The sequence below is a fragment of the Rutidosis leptorrhynchoides genome, chromosome 7, assembly GCF_046630445.1.
Source record: "Rutidosis leptorrhynchoides isolate AG116_Rl617_1_P2 chromosome 7, CSIRO_AGI_Rlap_v1, whole genome shotgun sequence".
Taxonomy (NCBI): domain Eukaryota; kingdom Viridiplantae; phylum Streptophyta; class Magnoliopsida; order Asterales; family Asteraceae; genus Rutidosis; species Rutidosis leptorrhynchoides.
This window is the reverse complement of record NC_092339.1, coordinates 353,030,443-353,041,146: the sequence shown is the minus strand read 5'-3', so window position 1 is coordinate 353,041,146 and position 10,704 is coordinate 353,030,443.

Below are 10,704 nucleotides of genomic sequence, written 5' to 3'. Positions count from 1 at the left end.
ACGATTCTAAAGAAAAATCAACGGCGGTTATATTTGTTAAACGATGTCTTGATCGAGTTACAGGTGGTGAACGTACAAAAGGTGGTGAACGTCTTGCTCGGTGCATTCACTGAATATCCTATTAGTTTTAAAAAGGAAAGAAAAATTATAATAAGTTATCCAATCAATAGACTTTTCTGATTTTGTCCACGTTTCGAATAGCCAAAAGATGCAGCAGAGGGGCAGGATTCGTTTGGTCTCAATATAATTGAGGACTGTTTGGCTCCAATAACCCGGTCCACGTACAAATCCAACTATTACTACGAACCAGAAAATTTTGATGTCTATTAATTTAACCACTTAAAATAATTTTCGTAATTTTAAGAAATTTAGATAAGAAGTAGAAAAAATTCTAAGTCCTAAAAACTAGAATAGCGAGAAATAAGAGAGAAAAAGAGTTCGTCGCAAAAGGTCGAAAAAGAAAAATGGTTGAAAAATAAAAGGTGACGGAAAAATAAAAGAAACTTATAAAAACTTAAAAATACTTAACTAACCTAACCTTATTACTACAACTAACTTAAAATTATAATCGCAAATTGAAATTACTAATTGGAATGATAATTGGTACATAGTAAAAGGTCTAAAAATATTAAAGCTTACAAGGAAAAACTAAATCCCAAATGGAAATAACTTAAAAAGAAACTAAAACTTAAAAAGGCGTCGCAAAATTCTAAAGCACCTAAATCTTAGTCTAAAGAAAAAGCACTTAAGGAATTCTACGGCAAAGCCTAAAAACCTAGGAGTAAAAATAACTATAGCAAAAACTAAGTTTAAAATTAAATATGAGCTAAAAATACAAATATTACGCTACAACGATTAAAAAGGGACAAAATATAAAAATATACAAAAAATTGTAAAAAGTACAATTTTTATAAAAATATTATTTTTATATTATTTATTTTATAAAACTACTAATTTTACAATTTAATAAAACTAATTAATACTACATAAAACAAATTAAATAAAAATAAAAAGTAAATCTAAAAATAAAACTAATTATAATAATAATACATAATTAGGGTTTAATAATAATTAAAATTAATAATTTCCGTAATTAATGCTGAATTAGGGCTTCCTGTGCGCGTGTCAGATGATCTCCGCGAGTTGCGGCAATTAAAGAAGAAAACCCCGCGAGTCGCGGGGTTCAGAATTTCAGCTGACAGATTTATCTTTTTACGCGTTTTTCTTTATTTATTTTTTTTTTATTTTCTGTTTATTTTATTTATATCTGTTTTCTGTTTTTTAATTAAATAAAAGATATTAAAACTTATATTTTTATAAACTAAAAAAATAAAGAAACTTATAAAACTTAAATATTTAACAAAATCTTAAAAATACTTATATTTTTGTTTTTCTTTTTATATTTTTCGAATAATTAAAACGTATTTTTACAAAAACGACTTTTAATAAAAGTAACTAAAAATCTTTTTTTTTTATATTAGCGTTGCGCTTCCGGCGTTTAAGATAATTCCCCGGCAGCGGCGCCAAAAATACTTGATGTGAAGCGAGGTGTATATAAAATAGTTATTATTTTACTAGGAAAACACTATTAAATACGATACAATTTTACACAAGATATTTATTTATTTATAGAATGGATATACTTAAACCTTGCTACAACACTTATAGGCAGTGTACCTAATCGTACAGTAGTGTAGTTTTTAGTAAGTCCGGTTCGTTCCACAGGGAAATCTTTAAACAAAGCTCAACGCTATATTAGTTTACTTTTATAAAAATACAAATATATATATAAGTAATATTATTATTATAAAGGGGGGTTTTTACCGTTTAATGACCGGTTTGTCGATTTTAAGACTTTAGTCGCAGTTAAAACCTAATGTAAAATATAAAATAAATACAAGACTTAAATTAAAGCGTAAAGTAAATAATGATAATGAAATTGCGAATAATAAAAGTGCGATAAAATAAACTTGCGATAATTAAAAAGTACGATAATTAAAAGTGCGATAAAATAAAATAAATAAAAGTGCGATAATTAGAAGTGCAATTAAATATAAAATAAAGGAAATTAAATATGAAATAAAAGAATTATGCTTATTTAAACTTCCGTAATCATGATGTTTGACGTGTTGATTTTAGTTTTATGCCCATGGGTTAATTGTCCTTTGTCCTGGATTATTTAATATGTCCGTCTGGTTTTTGTCCATAACAGTCCATCAGTCATAAATATAAATTGCAACTGTCCTTGTCAAATTATTATTATACCCGAAGATAAATATTCCAACTAATTGGGGATTCGAATTGTAACAAGGTTTTAATACTTTGTTTAATGAATACACCAGGTTATCGACTGCGTGTAAACCAAGGTTTTACTACTTTGTTAACAATTACACCAATTACCCTTGAATGTAATTTCACCCCTGTTTTAATTATTCTAGTGGCTATTAATCCATTCCCGTGTCCGGTTAAATGAACGATTATTCGTACATATAAATACCCCGCCCATCGTGTCCGATCGAGTGTATATGGTAATTTATAGGGACGCCCAATTGTAAATCTTTATATTAACATTAACAAACTTTCATTTAGTTAAACAAATATAAAGCCCATTAATAGCCCATAGTCTAATTTCCACAAGTGTCGTTCTTTTGTCCAAACCCCAATTATGGTACAAAGCCCAATTACCCAATTTTAGTAATTAGCCCAACATCATGATTACTTCGTTTTAAATAAGCATAATAATAACTTAGCTACGAGACATTAATGTAAAAAGGTTGAACATAACTTACAATGATTAAAAATAGCGTAGCGTTACACGGACAGAATTTCGACTTACACCCTTACAACATTCGCTAACATACCCTTATTATTAGAATTATAATTAAAATTAAAATATAAATTATAAATATAAATATAAATTTTACGTATGAAGAGGAAGAAAAAGATGATGAAATTTGATCAGAATTCGGTTGGCTTTATAGCCAGAGTTGAAAATTGGGGCTCCGCGACTCGCGGCAAAAACCCCTTCAAACTCCGCGAGTCGCGGAGGATGTATTTACAGCTCACACCCTTGGAGTTTCTCTGCCGACGGTTTTATATATATAAATATAATATATATATAATTAATATAATTAATTATATATTATATTATATTTATATACATAGTTAACTTGTAATTTTTAGTCCGTTGCGTCGAGCGTTAAGAGTTGACTCTGGTCCCGGTTCCGGATTTTCGAACGTCCTTGCGTACAATTTTATATTTTGTACTTTGCGTTTTGAATCTTGTATTCTTGTAATTTCGAGACGTTTCTTATCAATAATTGGAACCTTTTTGATTGTCTTTTGTACTTTTGAGCTTTTTGGTCGTTTGCGTCTTCAATTCGTCGAATCTGTCTTTTGTCTTCACCTTTTATTATTTAAACGAATATCACTTGTAAATAGAACAATTGCAACTAAAAGCTTGTCTTTCTTGAGGAATAATGCTATGAAATATATGTTCGTTTTTAGCATTATCAATGGGTGTTGAGTTTTTGGGAGAGAAAATGAAAGAAATTGAAAAAGGAAATGAATTAAATGAATATGTGGTGGAGAGTTAATGCTCCCATCAGATCTACATGTCAATTTACCATTTTGCCCCTCAAAATCCCTTAAAAAGATCTAAGCCCGACACCAGTCTAGCAGTAATGCCGCGGCGCGACGAACAAAGGGAAAATCGACCCTTCTTAAGTCCTTTTCTGATCCTGGTTTGCTCCATATGTCGCGTCGCGGCCCAGATTATCGCGGCGCGACATTTGCCTTCGTCTGAACACTTCGACAACACTTAAGCAAAAAATCATTTCACACGACTTACAATTCGTTCATGCTTTCGATATACGTCTAAACATCGTATCTAAGCCTCACAAGGCTTAACGCTAACCGAAACTCATTTACAAACTTATATACGCACACATTAACAAGTATATATATATATATATATATATATATATATATATATATATATATACACACAATTATGCATAAACAATGAGTTACAAACGTACAAATGATTAAGTATGTACCTTTTGATACGTACAGGAAAACGGGATGTTACAACAAACGAGTGTTGGTTGAAGAACTTAAGGAGAAATCAATACATGGAAAACCAATTATTGCAATAGTTGAAGGAGCTAAGGAAACTTGGATGACTCCGTATTTGAGATATTTGCATGACGGATGGTTACCTGTTGATAAGGCGGAAGCAAGAAGAATAAGAGTGACTGCACCAATGTATGAGATTGTTAGTGGTGTCCTTTATCGAAAGTCATACAATGGTCCGTTGTTAAGATGTTTAACCGATGATGAAGCGTTAAAAGTGGTCAAAGAAATGCATGAAGGAGTTTGTTCTCAACACTCCGGTTTCCCTACTGTGGCATCACGGATCATGCGACAAGGGTATTTTTGGCCTTCCCTTTATCGGGATGTCGCAGAAATCATAAAAACATGTGAGAATTGTCAGAGGCATGGTACAATTCAGCGTCTTCCAAAGTATGACTTGATACCGGTGTCATCCGCTTGGCTGTTCTGTAAATGGGCTATTGATATTGTGGGGCCATTCAATAGGAGCACTGGTAATGCTAAGTTCTTGGTGGTAGCGATCGATTTTTTCACGAAATGGGTTGAAGCAAAGGCTTTAGCAAAAATCACAGGAGAAAATGTCAAAAAGTTTTTTTGGCATGATATTGTATGCCGTTATGGGGTGCCAAATGAAATAGTCAGCGATAACGGCAAGCAATTTGCAGAAAATCCATTTCGGAGTTGGTGTGAAGAGCTGGGCATAAAGCAAAATTTTACATCTGTTGCTCATCCTCAAGCGAATGGACAAGTGGAGGTTACCAACAAGGAAATCGTTGCTGGCATTAAGGCACGGTTGGGTCTAAGTCAAACTGGATGGGTGGATGAGCTGCCAAATGTATTGTGGGCAAACCGGACGATGCCAAAGCGGAGCACGGGGGAAACACCTTTTAGTCTGGTGTATGGAACAGAGGCAGTGATACCGGCTGAAATATGTGTGCCAACGCAATGCATTATGGCATTTGATGTTGTGGCTAATTCTGAGGCGTTAAGGGTGAATCTCAACTTATTGGAGGAAAGAAGGTTGATGGCCGCCATCCGGCAAGAAGATCACAAGCATAAAATGGCAAAATATTATAACAAGAAAGTGCAGCATGTGCAGTTTGAAGTAGGTGATTTAGTACTTCGTGATAATGAGGCAAGCAGGCAAATCAAATTTGGAAAGCTAGCCCCAAAATGGGAAGGACCTTATAAGGTCACGAAAGTAAATCAAAATGGATCATACATGCTTGCTGCGCCTTCCGGCGAGCAATATGAAAGAGCATGGAATGAAATGAATTTAAAGAAATTTTATGCGTAGCACTATATGCATGGACAGCTTGATCAACTGTCAAATGCATGAGATATAGTCATAAATGTAAAAGTTTCTTTAAGAATATGAATAATAGCAATTATTCTTATGGCAATATTTTTCACAAATTTTATCCGGCCAAGGATTTTTTAGCCCAGGTGTCACATAGCTGTGTGTCATCCCTACCCGCAGAAAGAAAGAAAGCCTTTCGGTGGTAGAAGTGCAATCATACTCAAAATGGTTGTATCGATAGTGAGACATGTAAAACTCACTAAAGCATCGAAGCGATGAAACGAATCTACAAAAAATGTCATGACACAACTTATATAAACAAAATGCAGAGCAAAACGAAAAACGGATCATAGTGTCCAGCAAAATATTTAAAGGCGAAAGTAATTCGTAATTTTTTCTCATGAGTTTCATGACGGAAGGCGTATGACGGAGAATATGATTTTTATATTCATAACTATAATGATTGCAAAGTACAATCTCAATATCTTGAGCATTGTTAATTACAACAATCTTACTAAGTTACAGCATATATTTCTAATATACATAACCAAGTGCAATATTAAGTGTTATGTAAAAGCAGATGTATAACAACATAGTGTTTCATTCATCCTATGGAGTATAATTCAATACATCATCTATTATTACATCTGGCCTCTTACAAAGGTTTTCAAGATCCGAAAACCTCATATTTTCTATTGAGGCACCGGCTGCATCAGCTTCTAAAATGGCATTTTCATTAATCTTTGATGTGATTACCTCAGGCAGAGGATTTGGAAGTTCTGGTAGTTTTCTCTTCATAAAATTGAAAAAATTTAACCGTTCAACTGATTTGGCAAGGCGGACAAACTCACAGATTTTGTGAGATAATGCCTGACAGTTAAAGATACGCTCTACAAGCACAGGAATGCCAGTTATCATTCGTCTTTCGTTCTCTTCTTTGGCTTTAAGCTGTTCTTTCAACATGTTATTTTACTCAAGCATTTTTTCGTTCTCCTTTACTAGTTCATCAATTTTGCTCAGATGCCGTTTTTTCTCTGAAAGATAGTTCTTTAACTTGCTCCTTATATTCCGCCCTCTGATTGTTGCAATTCTCATAATGCCTCTTCATTGTCTTGTATTCCCTCTTTATCTCTGTGGCTATTCGTTCAGTCCTGGCCACTTTCTCCTTTTCAGCAGATAGCTCCTTATTTGTAGTGACTTCACTGTTTTGCAAGTCAGATAGGCGTTGAAGGCCATTTAGACCAGAAGCAATGTTCAGAATGATACTTTGTGCCTTAACTTTCTTGGCATCTGCATCAGATAAATTGCTAAAGAATTGGGCTAGTGAAGGGCACACCATGGCATTTAGAAAAGTCATGAAATCTTCGTACGAATGTGGTGGTCCTTTTAAAAGGGAGGAAAGCATGTTTGTGTCAAGATTGGGAAGCGTAATTTGTTGTTGAGAAGAACTAGGGCCAGCTCCTTGTTGAGCGGATGACGGAGGAATTTGACCAGTTCTTCTCCTCTTGGCGAAAGGCGGAAGAGTTGTTAATGTAGTGTCTTGATGTGCTGCACTAGCTGTTGGAGATAAAGGGAAATTGTTATTTATAAAAGAGTTCCAATATGCTTCACAACATTTCAAAGGTGGCATAAAGTATAAGGAAGGGTTTGGATTATAAAATCCACCAGTACTGGGTATGCAAGAAAACAAGTACAGGTTTTGGTATGGAATTTTGCATAATTCAGTGTTGTCATTTTCATTACCCGAGGTACGACGTTCTCTAGAGGCAACTCGATTCATACCTATGTCTTCTTCTTCTTCATCTTCCTCCTCCCTCATTACATCTGTTTTGGGGGTATCATCAATAATTTTCCCGGTAGTAAAGGTAAGCTGCGAATAAACCGATGACCGCATGGCGGTAAGCGGAGTAATTTATGCAAAAAATTAAAAAGTCACAGTGATTAAATGGATAAATAAAGAAGACCATTTTATTTAAGCATATGTAGCAAAAGTGAATGCTTACTCTTTTTCCCAGCAAGAACACAGGCATAACCTTGTGAGATATCCCAATCTTGGCTTACGGATGTCAGCGAAAGCATGTGTTCCCCATATTTAATATCATTGTTTTGTTTAGCCTTAATCCTCTTAAACAAAAGGTTTTCCTTGGTGACGAGTTTTGGAAAGGTAACAGATACGGTATGCGAGTATTTGCGCCATACTCGAGTAGCTGAGTATTGTTTATCAATTGCAACTTCATTAATAAAGATAAATGAAGCATACCAGTTATCGCCAGGATGATCAAGTGCGGGTTTCAAAAACCCATGAACTTTATTGAATGTAAACCAACCATTTTCATGGCGTGCTATACGTACCAAATGGCAAAATATCCGAATGGATGGCTCAATACTCCTTGCGTGACAATACATTTCAAAAATCAAAATCTTTCGAATTGATGCTGGTTCGAATTGACCAACAGCAACACCGTAAAACTTGCAAACTTCTAAGAAGAATGATGTAAATGGCAGACGTAAGCAAAAATTGAAGATTGCATGGCCATAAATAGCAACCTTGCCAGGGGGTGGTGAGCAGGTTCTGGCATTAATTGCAGGAATCACTGGTTCAACACCAGCTAATCTAGGAAAATGTTGTAGTAGCTCGCTTAAATATCTCTCATTTACTCTGCTGGGAATAGCTGCAACATCCTTTATGGATGCCATTAATGTTCTAAATGAAACAGGAAGTAACGAAGGTATTGATGGAAGAAGATGAATACTGTCAAAGGAAGTTGTAAAAGTAAATGATCGGTTAGGGTTTATGGTGGTTAAAAAGCAAAAATATATAACAGCTGTAATCAGTGGTGATTTTGGGGGTTTTGTTTTCAGCCACACACGTGTAGGGATAAGATAAAAAGGTGAGTACATCGAAAAGTCTTTTTACACCTAGAGGCTCGTGTGATATTTTAGCTGTGCAAAAAGCAATCATCATAATGTCAGTAAAATTCGCCTATCATTTAATGCCTGTGATGTGCTTCCCAATGCAAAAGGAAAACGTGAAGACTTGGTTGGCATGCGTTATTCCAAGTTTAACAACTTAATCAATTTTCAAATGCTTAAGTCATTAAACTGGGGGGACTTAATGGTGTATCCTATCAAATACATGCATAAAAGTAGCATCAGGAAGGCTGAAAATAACAGTTTTGTGGAGTTAACCGTCCAGCGTTCTCCGTTGTACAGGCTGCTCCGCCATGCGTAAGCCCTGAAGGCCGCCTAGCGTGTAAGCCCTCGCCGGAGAACGGCACTTTCAGCATAAATTTCGGATCACGAATAACAGAACGTATCATCATCTAACACGTGTCCCCAAACAATCTGGTGGATCTGACACTATAAATAGACCCCTTGGGTCGTCATTTTACACAGTTCAGATATTCTGATAACTTTGAGAGCTGAGACTTCACTTCTCTCTTTCTCTCTCTACTTTCTCTCACTAGAAGTCATCCGGCTAGCACTTATACGCTCTACGGACGACAGATTGATTAAGCCACCCCACAAGTTTCTACACTTGTGAACCGGGTCTGCAGGGATTATTTCCCAAGAGTAAAAATCAATCGGCAACACTCCGCCCTCCTATAGCTAGATTACTTCTAGTATCTTGTTGACACACTAAGCCTTACCTCATAAGGAAATAGGTGTTAACATGTACAGTTTACGTAACAATACATGGAACATGGTGCCTAATTTCTATTGCATACATGAATATGAAGATTATGATGGTCCAGGGGTACTCGTAAATAATAATCTTCATTGGGTAATTACAGGCAGACGCTCAATAATGACTATTGCGGCCTTTAGTTTAGCCGATGAAAAATTTCATGAAATCGAGCTTCCTTATTCTGTTAAAAAGGTTGAAGGTACGTGTACAAAGCTAATTAATCTTGGTGAGAAATTAGTTGCGGTTATTTGTGTTGAGATGTATGATGAATTCTGGGTGATGGAAGAGTATGGGGTTTGTAAGTCTTGGACGAAACTTTTTTTCATTAATAATAGAGATAGAGATATATATCTTGAGCATCGGAGTATTGTTCAAGTCAGCAATCGGGATATTTTGTTGGGTAGTACTGAGTATAATAATGAAATTGTTATATACAATATGGATAAAAGAAGATGCAAAGGGGTAAATGTTAAAAGATGCAAGGGAGAATTCAAGGTTTATGGTACGTATGTTGAAAGCCTTGAATCACCTGAACGTTTTCGCTAGAAACAAAACTTGTTTTATTTCAATGCTGTGTATCGGTACAAATCTCAACTAAGTTAGATGGAAACATGCTGCAAAATACAGAATTTTTCTCATCAGATGTGGTGTTAGTTTTATGAAGTATGATCTTGATTTTGAAGCAAATGTTTGGTTAAAATGAGTTTATAGATTGCACTATTTTTTTTTTTTTTTTTTTTTTTTTTTTTTTTTTTTTGAAAGGCAATGTTAGTGGTTAGAAGTTAATTCACGAAAATCCCCCCCCCCCCGAGACTCGAACCCTGATCTCCTCGAACACCATGTTAACATGGTGACCAATGAGGCAAAGCCCCATTGGCTATAGATTGCACTATTAGTTTCAGACAATTATGATTATTTATGTTTTTGAAATTGCTAATATGTTACTGCTAAATGATTGCATCTATAATCCTTAGTTAATTAAGGATGAAAAGGCAAACTTTCTTTTATGCTATCAACTTAAAGACCCGCTGTTTCTTGCTGCATAATTACTTAAAACAAAATTAGTAAGTTTACGAACTCATTTATTTAACTATACATCAAATGAATTTAAACATCTGGATAATATCATTCACAGGTTTATTCCTTGTTGGATACTCTGAAATGTGTAGATATCTTTGACTTTATACCTGAACTTAGAATATGTACATGAATCATTAAAAGGCTTGTAATAGGGCGGATTGATTCATTTGGAATAGTTTATTTCCAGAATTTGGTCTTTTATAGTTCATTACCCTCATAAAAATTGTATTAGACGATATGTAGATTTTATTAAAAAAAATTGTTTGGAATAGACTGAATTTGTAGGTTCTTTGCTCTTAAATTTAGTACGAAACTGGGATTCAGATTTGACCCATTTGATGGACTAATTTTACCCCTTTTGGATAAAAGACTAATCTGGATCAACCCATTCACAAGTGAATGAGTTAAATTGCTAATTACAGCAATATTAATGATGTGTAGCACCAAAAAAATTCATGTGAATTATTAAGCCTTTATTCTTGTTCTCTGCATCTTTTGTTCAAATGTAAAATGTACATGTTTG